The 16,946-nt window shown below is 47.6% G+C and overlaps 1 protein-coding gene across 2 annotated transcripts in view; it reads right to left on the minus strand.

Moving 5' to 3' along the window:
• Positions 1–16,946, minus strand: part of LOC137323482 (gap junction gamma-1 protein-like) — a 41,119-nt gene that overhangs the window by 12,636 nt on the left and 11,537 nt on the right. The window contains exon 1 of one of the 2 annotated variants that reach the window (XM_067986992.1): positions 5,712–5,835. The exons of the other annotated variant lie outside the window; for it this stretch is intronic. The gene's annotated coding sequence lies outside the window, so the exon portion shown is untranslated. Of the gene's footprint in view, positions 1–5,711; positions 5,836–16,946 lie in introns of those variants that run through there. 2 annotated transcript variants of the gene reach the window in all.

Consider the following 16,946-nt stretch of genomic DNA (forward strand, 5'->3'; position numbering starts at 1 on the left):
GATCAGATCAAAGCTCTGCAGTCCGGCCACATCCAGTCGTGAATGGTGGTGGACAATTAAACAACTAACGGGAGGAGGAGGCTCTGCAAACATCCCCATCCTCAATGATGGCGGAGTCCAGCACGCGAGTGCAAAAGACAAGGCTGAAGCGTTTGCAACCATCTTCAGCCAGAAGTGCCGAGTGGATAATCCATCTCAGCCTCCTCCCGATATCCCCACCATCACGGAAGCCAGTCTTCAGCCAATTCGATTCACTCCACGTGATATCAAGAAACGGCTGAGTGCACTGGATACAGCAAAGGCTATGGGCCCTGACAACATCCCAGCTGTAGTGCTGAAGACTTGTGCTCCAGAACTAGCTGCGCCTCTAGCCAAGCTGTTCCAGTACAGCTACAACACTGGCATCCACCCGACAATGTGGAAAATTGCCCAGGTATGTCCTGTCCACAAAAAGCAGGACAAATCCAATCCGGCCAATTACCGCCCCATCAGTCTACTCTCAATCATCAGCAAAGTGATGGAAGGTGTCGTCGACAGTGCTATCAAGCGGCACTGACTCACCAATAACCTGCTCACCGATGCTCAGTTTGGGTTCCGCCAGGACCACTCGGCTCCAGACCTCATTACAGCCTTGGTCCAAACATGGACAAAAGAGCTGAATTCCAGAGGTGAGGTGAGAGTGACTGCCCTTGACATCAAGGCAGCATTTGACCGAGTGTGGCACCAAGGAGCCCTAGTAAAATTGAAGTCAATGGGAATCAGGGGGGAAACTCTCCAGTGGCTGGAGTCATACCTAGCACAAAGGAAGATGGTAGTGGTTGTTGGAGGCCAATCATCTCAGCCCCAGGGCATTGCTGCAGGAGTTCCTCAGGGCAGTGTCCTAGGCCCAACCATCTTCAGCTGCTTCATCAATGACCTTCCCTCCATCATAAGGTCAGAAATGGGGATGTTCGCTGATGACTGCACAGTGTTCAGTTCCATTCGCAACCCCTCAGATAATGAAGCAGTCCGAGCCTGCATGCAGCAAGACCTGGACAACATCCAGGCTTGGGCTGATAAGTGGCAAGTAACATTCGCGCCAGATAAGTGCCAGGCAATGACCATCTCCAACAAGAGAGAGTCTAACCACCTCCCCTTGACATTCAACGGCATTACCATCGCCGAATCCCCCACCATCAACATCCTGGGGGTCACCATTGACCAGAAACTTAACTGGACCAGCCATATAAATACTGTGGCTACGAGAGCAGGTCAGAGGCTGGGTATTCTGCGGCGAGTGACTCACCTCCTGACTCCCCAAAGCCTTTCCATCATCTACAAGGCACAAGTCAGGAGTGTGATGGAATACTCTCCACTTGCCTGGATGAGTGCAGCTCCAACAACACTCAAGAAGCTCGACACCATCCAAGATAAAGCAGCCCGCTTGATTGGCACCCCATCCACCACCCTAAACATTCACTCCCTTCACCACCGGCGCACTGTGGCTGCAGTGTGCACCATCCACAGGATGCACTGCAGCAACTCGCCAAGGCTTCTTCAACAGCACCTCCCAAACCCGCGACCTCTACCACCTAGAAGGACAAGGGCAGCAGGCACATGGGAACAACACCACCTGCACGTTCCCCTCCAAGTCACACACCATCCCGACTTGGAAATATATCGCCGTTCCTTCATCGTCGCTGGGTCAAAATCCTGGAACTCCCTTCCTAACAGCACTGTGGGAGAACCGTCACCACACGGACTGCAGCGGTTCAAGAAGGCGGCTCACCACCACCTTCTCAAGGGCAATTAGGGATGGGCAATAAATGCCGGCCTTGCCAGCGACGCCCACATCCCGTGAACGAATAAAGGAAAAAAAAAAACACCTCAACCAGAGACAATACACCTCAACCAGAGACAATACACCTCAACCAGAGACAATACACCTCAACCAGGTTCAATACACCTCAACCAGGTTCAATACACCTCAGCCAGGTTCAATACACCTCAGCCAGGTTCAATACACCTCAGCCAGGTTCAATACACCTCAGCCAGGTTCAATACACCTCAGCCAGGTTCAATACACCTCAACCAGAGACAACATACCTCAACCAGGGTCAATACACCTCAACCAGGGTCAATACACCTCAACCAGGGTCAATACACCTCAACCAGGGTCAATACACCTCAACCAGGGTCAATACACCTCAACCAGGGTCAATACACCTCAACCAGGGTCAATACACCTCAACCAGGGTCAATACACCTCAACCAGGTTCAATACACCTCAGCCAGAGACAACACACCTCAGCCAGAGACAACACACCTCAACCAGGGTCAATACACCTCAACCAGGGTCAATACACCTCAACCAGGGTCAATACACCTCAACCACAGACAATACACCTCAACCAGAGTCAATACACCTCAACCACAGACAATACACCTCAACCAGAGACAACACACCTCAACCAGAGACAACACACCTCAACCAGGGTCAATACACCTCAACCAGAGTCAATACACCTCAACCAGGGTCAATACACCTCAACCAGGGTCAATACACCTCAACCAGGGTCAATACACCTCAACCAGAGACAACCCACCGCAACCAGAGACAATACACCGCAACCAGAGACAATACACCGCAACCAGAGACAATACACCGCAACCAGAGACAATACACCGCAACCAGAGACAATACACCGCAACCAGAGACAATACACCTCAACCACAGACAATACACCTCAACCAGAGACAATACACCTCAACCAGAGACAATACACCTCAACCAGGGTCAATACACCTCAACCAGGGTCAATACACCTCAACCACAGACAATACACCTCAACCAGAGACAATACACCTCAACCAGAGACAATACACCTCAACCAGAGACAATACACCTCAACCAGAGACAATACACCGCAACCAGAGACAATACACCGCAACCACAGACAATACACCTCAACCAGAGACAATACACCTCAACCAGAGACAATACACCTCAACCAGAGACAATACACCTCAACCAGAGACAATACACCTCAACCAGAGACAATACACCTCAACCACAGACAATACACCTCAACCACAGACAATACACCTCAACCACAGACAATACACCGCAACCACAGAAAATACACCGCAACCACAGACAATACACCTCAACCACAGACAATACACCTCAACCACAGACAATACACCTCAACCACAGACAATACACCTCAACCACAGACAATTTCTTTGGGGTGTGGGGAGGGTGGGGTGGTGGAGGGGGAAATAGAATCCACATATTTAAAATTCATTTAGAAAACTGCCCAGCTGGAGTATTGTGTCCAATTTTGGGCACCACATTTTAGGAAGGATGTTAAAGACCTTAGAGAGGGTGTAGAGGAGATTTACGAGAAAAATACCAGCGATGAAAGACTTCAGTTACGTGGCAAGACTGGAGAAACTGAGGTTGTTCTCCTTACAGCAGAGAAGGTTAAAGGGAGATTTGATAGAGGTGTTCAAAATCATGAACGGTTTTGATAGAGTAAATAAAGAGAAACTGTTTCTAGTGGCAGGAGGGTCGGTAACCAGAGGACACAGATTTGAGGTAATTGACAAAAGAACCAGAGGAGAGAGGAGGAAAAATATTTTAATGCAGCGAGTTGTTATGATCTGGAATGCGCTGCCTGAAAGGGCGGTGGAAGCAGATTCAATAGTAACTTTCAAAAGGGAATTGGAGAAATACTTGAAGGGGGAAAATTTGCAGGGCTTTGGGGAAGAGCGGGGGGAGGGGGGGGGGAGGAGTGGGACTAATTGGATAGCTCTTGGCACGATGGGCCGATTGGCCTCCTTCTGTGCTGTATCATTCTACGCTTCTAAGGTTACGCAGAAAACATGTTAATTTTCACCCAGCCAAAGCGAGTTTTTTTTAAATGTTGACCAGTTGCCAAGGAACTGATCTGCTTCAGCAGATGTCCTATCTGGGAAGTTGCACGCAGCTGACAGACCAGCAAGACAGCAGAGATCATTCGAGTCATAACACAAGGCTGCTAAAGGTGGACAAGTTTTTGTTTTGAAGGAGGGGGTGGGGAGCTACTTGAACACCCTGAAGCTTAATAACCAGTGTAAGAGCTTAAACCATATTATTCCATTTGCACATTACAAGATGTGCAATTATAACCCGCCTTTGATCAACAATACCCTCCTTCAAAAAGCAGGATTTTACAAAACATAAATCAGGGATGAGAAAAGACTCAAGTTAGTTCACACATCTCGCAAAGCCCATCCCTCCCAGTACATTAACTCTCCCATCGAAGCCCATCCCTCTAATACATTAACTCTCCCATCGAAGCCCATCCCTCTAGTACATTAACTCTCCCATCGAAGCCCATCCCTCCAGTACATTAACTCTCCCATCGAAGCCCATTCCTCTAATACATTAACTCTCCCATCGAAGCCCATCCCTCCAGTACATTAACTCTCCCATCGAAGCCCATCCCTCTAATACATTAACTCTCCCATCGAAGCCCATCCCTCTAGTACATTAACTCTCCCATCGAAGCCCATCCCTCCAGTACATTAACTCTCCCATCGAAGCCCATCCCTCTAGTACATTAACTCTCCCATCGAAGCCCATCCCTCTAATACATTAACTCTCCCATCGAAGCCCATCCCTCTAGTACATTAACTCTCCCATCGAAGCCCATCCCTCTAGTACATTAACTCTCCCATCGAAGCCCATCCCTCCAGTACATTAACTCTCCCATCGAAGCCCATCCCTCCAGTACATTAACTCTCCCATCGAAGCCCATTCCTCTAATACATTAACTCTTCCATCAGGACACCTCATTGTATTTTAAATAAACCCAATATTTTGACCTATTTTTCCTTGCTATGTAGATTACACCAAACATTTCTCATTCTGAGTGAAGAAGTTTTACCCCATATCTGTTCTAAGTTTATCATCCACCCATCAAGTTAATTATGGGCCACAATGGAAGAGAGAGAGAGAGAGAGCGAGACAGAGACAGAGAGAGAGACGGACTGACAGACAAAGAGAGAGAGAGAGAGAGAGAGAGACAGATACTGTTTCAAAATTTCCAAAATACAACTCAAATCGGTGTCACAGAAAAAGAGTTAAAAATTGGGAGTCTTCGGCATGTCCAATTTTCCATAGAATCAACAGCACGAACAGGCCATTCGGCCCAACTGGTCCACATGAGCCTCCTCCCACCCATCTTTAACTCTATCAGCATATCCTTCTGTTCCTTTCTCCCTCATGTGTTTATCCAGCTTCCCCTTAAATGTATCTCTGTTATTCGCCTCAACCACTCCTTGTGGTAGCGAGTTCCACATTCTCACCACTCTCTGGGTAAAGAAGTTTCTCCTGAATTCCCCGTTGACTGCCTTATATTTATGACCCCTAGCTTTGATCTTCCCCACAAGGGAAAACATCTTCTCTACGCCTACCTTATCGGACCCCTTCAGAATTTTAACAACCTCTATCAGGTCACCAATTTAATCCCAGCAGGAATTTGCTGTTTGCACATCTACGATATTGAGGAAAACTCCAAAAAAGGAACTTGAACAGTCAGGGAAAGCCAACGGATATCCCAGGTGTCAGCTCCAAAGTTTCAGTCCCGCGATGGACTGCTCCCCTCGAATAAACAATCAGGTCCAGTATGAAGAGAAGGGATCTCAGTGGGGAGAGACTGTCTATCAAGCGTCTTCCAACTTACCTTAAAACGTGGGTAAAAAAAAAATAGCCTTTGGCCCAGCCTCTTCAAAAACCAGCTCCTTTTCCACAAGGGAGGGAAAAAAAATGAGTTTAAAATATTGCAACGGCCACTATGGTTTACTGGTGTGTCACTGAACAAGACTGAGCTAAACTAGAAGACACCCAACTATTTAAAAATTAAGTCCCTCCCCTCAAGCAGCACCTTCCCTTATGTAAACCAAGAAATTCCATTTCAAGACTGACGTGGCAGGGCTGTGATAATGCTTGTGCCCGACATTACACAAACTTGTCTGTGCCTGCACTAACATGGCTTCCATTTCAAAATCTCCAGAGATCCAACCGCTGACTAACACTTGGAGGCCTTGGCTGTCTAATGTCGCTTCTGAGTTTTGAAGCCTCGGTCGGACTCAGTGCGTAACATTCTCGCCTCCCGAGTCCGAAGAACTTGCGTTTCTACAGGGCCTTTCACGACCTCAGGAGGTCGCAAAGCTCTTTACGGCCAGTGAAGTACTTTCCTGAAGTGTAGTCACTGTTCTCATGTAGGCAGCCAATTTGTGCACGGCAAGCTCCCCCCAAAAAGCAATGTGATAATGACCCAGATAATCCGTTTTAGCGACGTTGGTTGAGGGATAAATATTGGGCCCAGGACACTGGGGAGAACTCCCCCCTTTGCTCTTCTTCAAAATAGTGCCCTGTGGGATCTTTTACATCCACCGGAGAGGGAAGACGGGGCCTCGGTTTGACGTCTCATCCGAAAGACGGTACCTCTGACAGTGCAGCACTCCCTCAGTACTGGCACTGGGATTGTTGGCCTAGACTTTGTGCTTAAGTATCTGAAGCGGGACCCAAACTCACAACCTTCATGACTCAGAGGAGAGAGTGCTACCCACTGAGCCACGGCTGACAACTCAAGCAGGAATTAGACAACCACCTCCCTCCATACCGTGCAGCCTGGAGGACCACCAGCTTTGGGAGCCCAGTGTCCACCTTATTCCATCGCCTCCCTTGGACTCTCACTTGATCTCCACATTCATTGCCCATGGCGGTTTGCAAGCGGAGGGATCGACAGATGGCACGTTACTCTGCACCCCCCCCCCGCCACCCCCCAATCCCCTCCTCCCTCTCCCTGTTTATCTTGCCAATATTCTCCACTTCTTTGCCTGAAAATAGGGACCAGTAGCCCTCCAGTCCCCGGGCCAAGTGCTGGGCTTGAAGGCCAGTGTTACCAGGCTATTTGGTCACTGGGTGCATCGCAGCTGAGCCTTGCGCACTCCCACAGCAGCCACCAGATGGCAATCAGGAGCAAGAACCCTGGTCAATTCTTCCTTCCTGAACCCAAGTTCTTCGAATGATACAGCACAGAAGGAGGCCATTCGGCCCATCGTGCTTTGCCGGACATTGAGGCCAATTGTAGCAACTTCCCCACTGTTAATCCAGCTGATATCAGCCAACTCAGTGCAGATCCAAGGATCAAATCTGGGACCGTCCAAATCTGTTTGGCTCAACCACTCACTGGGTGAACTCATTGAGCACCAGGAGAGTCCAGGTTAGAAATGTTTACGAGCACAGAGGTCAGGGGCAGTAAACCAGTGTTGTCCTATTCAAATCGCTGACTAGCCAAGGGTGTGACTATGGCGACAGCGTTTTAGCCACATGCAATAATCTTAGAAGAAAAGGCAGGTAAATGTAGTTCACACTTGTGCAGGGGAGCAAAGGGATCTGGGGGGAATACAGATACACAAATCACTAAAAGTAGCAACGCAGGTTAATAAGGTCATGAAAAAGAGCAAACAATGCACTGGGGTTCATTTCTAGAGGGATAGAATTGAAAAGCAGAGAAGTTATTTTAAACTTGTATAGAACCTTGGTTAGACCACACTGGGAGTACTGTGAACAGTTCTGGTCTCCATATTATAAAAGGATATAGAGGCACTGGAGAAGGTGCAAGAAAAGATTTACTAGGATGATATCAGAACTGAGAGGTTTATACCCATCAGGAAGGATTGAGCAGGCTGGGGCTCTTTTTACTAGAAAAAAAGACTGAGGGGTGGCCTGATAGAGATCTTTAAGATAATGAAAGGGTAAACGCAGTGAAGATGTTTCCATTTGTGGAAGAGTCCAAAACTAGGGGTCATAAGTTTAAGATAGTAACTAATAAATCCAATAGGGAATTCAGGAGAAACTTCTTTACCCAGAGAGTGGTGAGAATGTGCAACTTTCTACCACAAGGAGTAGTTGAGGCGAATAACATCGATGTACTTAAGGGAAAGCTGGATAAACACATGAGGGAGAAAGGAATGGATGGATACGCTGATCGGGTGAGATGAAGTAGGGTGGGAAGAGGCTCGTGTGGAGCATAAACACCAGCATAGACCAGTTGGGCCGAATGGCCTGTTTCTGTGCTGTAAATTCTATGTAACTCTCTGTATATTTACTGAACAAACATCTCCCACCATTCAGTACCCAAAGAAGTAAAGCACTCGCAACGATCAAAAAACACTCCCACACTCTGCTTTTCATCTTACCATTTTACCAACAAACACACAAAAATGTTAAAGCTCAGATGCATGTGCATACATAAGAACATAACATAAGAACATAAGAACGATAGGAGCGAGAGTAGGCCATTTGGTCCTTCGAGCCTGCTCCACCATTTAATGAGATCATGGCTGATCTGACTCTGGCCTCAACTCCACTTTCCTGCCCTTTCCCTATATCCTTTGACTCCCTTGCTGATCAAAAATTTGTCGAACTCAGCCTTGAATGTATTCAGTGCCTCAGCCTCCACCACTCTTTGGGGCAAAGAATTCTAAAGGTTCACAACCCTCGGAGAAGAAATTTCTCCTCATTTCCGTCTTAAACGGGCGACCCCTTATTCTGAGACTATTCCCCCATGAAGGGTAACATCCTCTCAGCATCTACCCTGTCAACCCCCCTCAGAATCTTATATGTTTCAATAAGATCTCCTCTCATTCTTCTAAACTCCAATGAGTATAGACCCAACCTGTTCAATCTTTCCTCAGAAGACAACCCTTCCATACCCAGAATCAACCTAGTGAACCTTCTCTGAACTGCCTCCAATGCAAGTATAATCCTTCCTTAAATAAGGGCACCAGAACTGTACGCAGTACTCCAGGTGTGGTCTCACCAGCACCCTGTACAGTTGTAGCATGACTTCCCTGCTTTTATACTCCATCCCTCTTGAAATAAAGGCCAATATTCCATTTGCCTTCCCAATTACCTGCTGCACCTGTATGTTGACTTTTTGTGTTTCATGTACGAGGACACCCAGATCCCTCTGTACTGCAGCATTTTGTAGTATTTCTCCATTTATATAATATTTTGCTTTTTTATTCTTCCTGCCAAAGTGGATGACTTCACATTTTCCCACATTATATTCCATCTGCCAAATTTTTGCCCATTCGCTTAACCTGTCAATATCCCTTTGCAGACACTTTGTGTCCTCATCACAACTTGCTTTTCCATCTATCTTTGAATCATCAGCAAATTTGGCCACAAGACACTCTGTTCCTTCATCCAAGTCATTGATATATATTGTAAATAGTTGAGGCCCCAGCACTGAGCCCTGCGGCACCCCACTAGTTACAGATTGCCATCCTGAAAATGACCCTTTTATCCCGACTCTCTGTTTTCTGTTAGTTAGCCAATCCTCTCTCCATGCTAATATATTACCCCCAACACCATGAGCTCTTATCTTGTGCAGTAATCTTTTATGTGACACCTTATCGAATGCCTTTTGGAAATCCAAATACACTGCATCCATTGGTTCCCCTTTATCCAACCTGCTCGTTACTTCCTCAAAGAACTCTAATAAATTTGTCAGATATGATTTTCCCTTCATAAAACCATGTTGACTCTCCTTGATTGTATTATGAGTCTCCAAATGTCCTGCTACTACTTCCTTAATAATGGATTCTAGCATTTTCCCAATGACAGATGTTGGGCTAACTGGTCTATAGTTACCTGCTTTCTCTCTCACTCCCTTCTTGAATAGGGGTGTTACGTTTGCGGTTTTCCAATCCACTGGGACCTTTCCAGAATCTAGTGAATTCTGGAAGATTACAACCAATGCATCCACTATCTCTGTAGCCACTTCCTTTAAGACCCTCGGGTGCAAGCCATCAGGTCCAGGGGACTTGTCAGCCTTTCGACCCATTAGTTTACCTAGTACTTTTTCTCTAGTGATAGTGATTGTTTTTAGTTCCTCCCTCCCCTTTGCCCCTTGATTTTCTACTATTATTGGTATGTTATTAGTGTCTTCTACCATGAAGACAGATACAAAATATCTGTTCAATTCCTCTGCCATTTCCTTGTTTTCCAATATTATTTCCTCAGTCTCATCCTCTGAGGGACCAATGTTTACTTTAGCTACCCTCTTCCTTTTTATATACTTGTAGAAGCTTTTACTCTCAGTTTTTATATTTCTTGCTAGTTTACTCTCACCATTTATTTTCTCCTTCTTTATTATTCTTTTAGTCATCCTTTGCTGGTTTTTAAAGTTTTCCCAATCTTCAGGCTTACCAGTAATCTTTGCCATGTTGTATGCTTTTTCTTTTAACCCGATACCATTCTTAACTTCCTTAGTTAGCCATGGTTGGTTCACCCTTCTTGTGGAGTCTTTCCTCCTCACAGGGAGATATTTTTGTTGAGTCATAAAATATCTTTTTAAATGTTTGCCACTGCTTATCCACCATCATACCATCCAATCTGTTTACCCAGTCCACTTTAGCCAATTCCGCCCTCATTCCTTTGTAATTGCCTTTATTTAAGTTTAATACCGTAGGTTCAGATCCAAGATCCTCGCTCTCAAACTGGATATAGAATCATAGAAGTTTACAACATGGAAACAGGCCCTTCGGCCCAACATGTCCATGTCGCCCAGTTTATGCCACTAAGCTAGTCCCAATTGCCTGCACTTGGCCCATATCCCTCGATACCCATCTTACCCATGTAACTGCCCAAATGCTTTTTAAAAGACAAAATTGTACCCGCCTCTACTACTGCCTCTGGCAGCTCGTTCCAGGCACTCACCACCCTTTGAGTGAAAAAATTGCCCCTCTGGACCCTTTTGTATCTCTCCCCTCTCACCTTAAATCTATGTCCCCTCGTGGATGTGAAATTCTATCATGTTATGATCACTGTTTCCTAAGGGATCCTTTACTTTGAGGTCATTAATTAATCCTGTTTCGTGACCCATTACCAGATCCAAAATGGCCTGTTCCCTGGTTGGTTCCACAACGTATTGGTCTAAGAAACAGTCCCTAAAACACTCTATGAACTCATCCTCGGGGCTACTTTTGCTAATTTGATTTGTCCAATCTAGATGAAAGTTAAAATCGCCCATGATTATGAGGATTGAGATCATAGGCCAACGATGGTGTCTAATACCAATTTTTTATTTACTAATCAGGAATGCAATTATCCACATCTGGATTCCCACTTAGCCACATGTGTCTAGTAGCCAACGTATTGGGAGAACCCTGCATTGGGCCGTCTGTAGCACTGGTGGGATCCCAACTGCTCCATGATAGAATTCATTAAAGACAAATAACAACAACATCCCAAGGTGCTTCACAGGAGCGTAAATCAGATAAAAATTTGACACTGAGCCACATAAGGAGATATTAGGTCAGGTGACCAAAAGCTTGGTCAAAGAGGTGGGTTTTAAGGAGGCGGGAGAGGTAGAGAGGCGGAGAGGTTTAGGGAGGGAATTCCAGAGCTTAGGGCCGAGGCAGCTGAAGGCACGGCCGCCCAATGGTGGAGCGGGGATGTGCAAGAGTCCAGCATTGGAGGAGCGCAGAGATCTCGGAGGGTTGTAGGGCTGGAGGAGGTTACAGAGGGAGGGGGCGAGGCCAGCATTGCCGGATCGGCAGCCAACGTAGGTCAGGGAGCACAGGATCGGCCGGGGTGGGGGGGGGGGGTGGGTGCAAAGAATCCATCCTCGGATTAAACACATCCTGTACCCCCAACATTAATGTCTTGGTTTAAGTGGAGCTTACCCCTCTCCCTCCAGTATATGTGCGGCGCTGACACCTTTAACTCTATTTCCCGTGGAGCTGTAAGCCGTCACGTACAAGAGTTTGACTACTTGTCATAAGGATGACAAATGACCTGCTGCTCGGTGTACGTAAACACTCAGATTTCCACATGTCTGCAATGAGTAATGTTATATCCAATCCAGGTCTGTTGTAAAGTAAAGCCCATTACCCAACATTCAGTGGCAAAAAGCCAGAGTGTTTTTTCTTTTATTCGTTCATGGGATGTGGGCGTCGCTGGCTTGTACTATGAGTAAAAAAAATCCTGTGTTTATATCTTGCCTTTCACAACCTCCAGACATCCCAAAGCGCTTTACAGCCAATTAAATACTTTAGAAGTGTAGTTACCATTGTAATAGAGGAAACGCGGCAGCCAATGTGTGCACAGCAAGATCCCACAAACAGCAAATGAGCTAAATGGCCAGATAATCTGTATTTTTTTTCTTGATGGTGATTGAGGGATAAACACTGGCCCACGACACCGGGGAGAACTCCCCTGCTCTTCTTCGAATAGCGGTCACGCTCAAACCCCAGGAGTGGGCCTTCAACCATGACCTTCTGACTCAGATGCTAGCGTTCAAGTCCCACTCCAGAGACTCAAGCACATAATCCAGGCCGACACTCCCAGTGCAGTTACTGAGGGAGTGCTGCACTGTCGGAGGTGCCGTCTTTCGGATGAGACATTAAACCGAGGCCCCGTCTGCCCTCTCAGGTGGACGTAAAAGATCCCACAGCCTCTAATTCGAAGAAGAGCAGGGGGAGTTCTCCCCGGTGTCCTGGGCCAATACTTATCCCTCAAACTACATCACTAAAACTCGATGATCTGGTCATTATTACATTGCTATTTGCGGGATCTTGCTGTGCGCAATTTGGCTGCCATGTTTCTTACAACAGTGATCACACTTCAAAAAGTACTTCATTGGCTGTAGAGCGCTCTGGGATGTCCCGAGGTCATGAAAGGTGCTGTTTAAATGCACGGTCTTTTTTGCTTTGTACAGTTAGAATCATACATGCGATGGGCTCGGGGCCTCACAAAAGGCTTCTCGCAACTCGAAAAGCAACAAACTGAGGCCTGGGACAGCAACTCAGCACATCTGCACTGGGAATGCACTGTCCGATTTCATTTCTACAGGAGACTCCAGACACTGCAGAATGAGGTGTTGCTAATAACTGCATCAAACAGTCATACACCACAGAAGGTGGCCATTCAGCCCATCGTGCCTGTGCCAGCACTTTGAAAGAGCTATCCAATTAGTCCCACTCCCCCAACCTCACCTCTTTTTCCCCATAGCCCTGCCAATTTTTTTCCTTTGCAAGTATTTATCCAATTCCCTTTTGAAAGTTATTATTGAATCTGCTTCCACCGCCCTTTCAGGCAGCGCATTCCAGATCAGAACAACTCGCTGATTAAAAAGATCCTCATCTCCCTCTCTGGTTCTTTTGCCAATTATCTTAAATCTGTGTCCTCTGGTTACCGACGCTCCTGTCGGTAGAAAACAGTTTCTCCTTATTTACTCCATCAAAACCCCTCATGATTTTTGAACACCTCTATTAAATCTCCTCTTAACTGTCTCTGCTCTAAAACCCTTCATAATTATAGACCGATACAGATCTTTACCTGCCCAAATGCCAACTCATTCTCCAACAGGCCTGGACACAAACTCTCAAAGTCATAACACATTACTCAATCACAAATAAGACTCTTGATGCAGGAACTTCACCTTGCTCACAAAAACATCACAACATTCCTAGCTGGAGGTGGCTCATTTCATCTCCGCTCTTCCCCACAACATTTTGCATTCAGAATCAGCCTCGGAAATAACTGAGGTACAGCACGGGTTAGATACAGAGGGGGTGATTTTAAACCCCAAGAACGGGTGGGTTGGGGGCGGGTGGGAGTTGAAAATAGTTGTTTTTTTTTTTGGGGTCGCAACCGCAAAATTTCCGGACTTTGCGTTCCCGGCGGGAAGCCTGGACTTTTCTGCACCAACATTAAACCCAGAAATAAAACCGGGCTGCGGTTGCGACCCAAAAATCAACAATTCTCAACACCCACCCGGCCCAACCCACCCGTTCTTAACCCACCGTGCTTAAAATCACCCCCAGAGTAAAGCTCCCTCTACACTGTCCCATCAAACACTCCCAGGGCAGGTACAGCACGGGTTAGATACAGAGTAAAGCTCCCTCTACACTGTCCCATCAAACACTCCCAGGGCAGGTACAGCACGGGTTAGATACAGAGTAAAGCTCCCTCTACACTGTCCCATCAAACACTCCCAGGGCAGGTACAGCACGGGTTAGATACAGAGTAAAGCTCCCTCTACACTGTCCCATCAAACACTCCCAGGGCAGGTACAGCACGGGTTAGATACAGAGTAAAGCTCCCTCTACACTGTCCCATCAAACGCTCCCAGGGCAGGTACAGCACGGGTTAGATACAGAGTAAAGCTCCCTCTACACTGTCCCATCAAACACTCCCAGGGACAGGTACAGCACGGGTTAGATACAGAGTAAAGCTCCCTCTACACTGTCCCATCAAACACTCCCAGGGCAGGTACAGCACGGGTTAGATACAGAGTAAAGCTCCCTCTACACTGTCCCATCAAACACTCCCAGGGCAGGTACAGCACGGGTTAGATACAGAGTAAAGCTCCCTCTACACTGTCCCATCAAACACTCCCAGGGGCAGGTACAGCACGGGTTAGATACAGAGTAAAGCTCCGTCTACACTGTCCCATCAAACACTCCCGGTTAAGACTCCTTGCCTGTGTCTATCACTGACACCAGTCCATCCTGAGCACAGCTTTTGAACATGATAATAAAAGTAACACAAGGCAATTGCTCCAGGTAGGTTTTATCGAGCCATTTCCTGTATTAGATTCACCATTACTCAGCACACACTCACACGCTCACACTCGCTCATGCACACGTGCAAACACACTTGCATGTACACATATACACGCGTGCACGCGCACTTCCCGGCGGGAGTCATGTGTAATGACCAGAAGCAGGAACCTCTGCCCGACTTCTTCCTCTCCCTAACCTGAGGGCACTGAGGCCAAATTGTAGTGTCTCTACCACCATCTAATGGAATGTTGGCCTTTATCTCAAGAGGGCTGGGATACAAAGGGGTGGAAGTGATGTTCCAGTTATACAGAGCTCTGGTTAGACCCCACCTAGAGAACTGGGTTCAGTTCTGGGCACCGCCCCTCGGGAAGGATATATTGGCCTTGGAGGGGGTGCAGCGCAGATTCACCAGAATGATACCGGGGCTAAAAGGGTTAAATTATGAGGATAGGTTGCACAGGCTAGACTTGTATTCCCTCGAGTATAAAAGATTGAGTCTAATCGAGGTGTTTAAAATGATTAAAGGAGTCGATGGAGTGGATACAGAGGAACCATGTCCTTGGGGGGGAGGGGGGGGGAGTCCAGAACAAGGGGGCACAATCTTAAAATTAGAGCTCGGCCGTTCAGGGGTGAAATCAGGAAGTACTTTTTCACACACAAAGGGGAGCGGAAATCTGGAACACTCTCCCCCAAAAAGCTGTGGATGCTGGGGGTCAACTGGAGCTTTCAAGACTGAGATCGGAGATTTTTGTTTCTATGGGGTATCTGGGGATGTGGAGTAAAGTTGGGTAAATGGAGCTGAAGTGCAGATCAGCCAGGATCCAATCAACCCTCCGAGGTCTCTGCACTCCTCCAATTCTGGCCTCTTGCCTGATTTTCATTGCCCCACCATTGGTGGCCGTGCCTTCAGCTGCCTCGGCCCTAAGCTCTGGAATTCCCTCTCTAAACCCCCCTGTCTCTCTCCCTCTACCTCTCTCTCCTCCTTTAAGACGCTCCTTAAAACCTACCTCTTTGACCAAGCTTTTGGTCTCCTGTCCTAATATCTCCGTATGCGGCTCGGTGTCAAATTTTGTCTGATGATCGCTCCTGTGAAGCGCCTTGGGACGTTTTACTACGTTAAAGGCGCTGTATAAATGCAAGTTGTTGTTGTTGAATGGTGGAACAGGCTCGAGGGGCTGAATGGCCTTCTCCTGCTCCTAAGAGGGAGCTCGCCGCTGTCAATCTGGAACATCAGGAGGTGCGACGTGGGATCGTCCAGCAGCAATCAAAGAGCTGGTGATGGACCTTCAAAAGGGGCAGAAGACCCCCCCCCCCACCGAAGACTAAAGTGAACAAGGCCGAGGCCTAAGGGGCAAGCCACTTGGGGCCTAAACTGTGACAGAGGAGGCCTCTACTGAGCTCTCTTCCCCCACCTCTCCCCACCCTCCCACTGAGGCCCAACCCCTATTCCCCCCTCCCCCCACAAGGCCTACAAGCACCTTTCTCCAAGCAGTTGTGGGGAGTGGCGGTCAGAGGGGTCGGGCGGGAGGGAAATCCGCCAGGAGCTCGAGGCCTCGCTGGGCGAGGGAGGAAAATGGCCAGGTTTCAGTCCTGGCGAGGGCGCGGCATGGGAGGTGGGGGGCGGGGGGGGGGGGGGGGAGAAAGGAAAATCCAGGTCGGGGCGACAGCAGTAGGCCTCAATTTCCCGCCATCGCTGTCGCTGTCTCGCTCCCGATTTGGGACGGGTTGGTGAGGGGGAAAATCCAGCCACGTGCCTCTGTTTGAGCCCCAGGACCCAGGTGCTCTTAACCACGATACAGACCTTAGGGTGGAATGTTTTCAGCACGGCAGTGTCTCAAATAAAAAGGAAAGACTTGCATTCATATAGCCCCTTTCACAACCTCAGGACGTCCCTAAGCGCTTTACAGCCAATGAAGTATAGTCACCGTTATAATGTTGGAAATGTGGCAGCCAATTTGTACACAGCAAGATCCCAGTCTTGGACTAGGGGACGTAGCCTAACAATTAGAGCCAGGGCTCTCAGGAGTAAAGTTGGGAAACACTTCTACACGCAAAGGGTGGTAGAAGTTTGGAACTCTCTTCCGCAAACGGCAGTTGATGCTAGCTCAATTATTAATTTTAAATCTGAGATTGATAGATTTTTGTTAACCAAAGGCAATTAAGGGATATGGGGCTAAGGCGGGTATATGGAGTTAGGTCATAAATCAGCCATGATCTCATTGAATGGTGGAAGATAAAGCAGCCCGCTTGATTGGCACCCCATCCACCACCCTAAACGTTCACTCCCTTCACCACCGGCGCACTGTGGCTGCAGTGTGTACCATCCACAGGAT

The sequence above is a fragment of the Heptranchias perlo genome, chromosome 7, assembly GCF_035084215.1.
Source record: "Heptranchias perlo isolate sHepPer1 chromosome 7, sHepPer1.hap1, whole genome shotgun sequence".
Classification (NCBI taxonomy): domain Eukaryota; kingdom Metazoa; phylum Chordata; class Chondrichthyes; order Hexanchiformes; family Hexanchidae; genus Heptranchias; species Heptranchias perlo.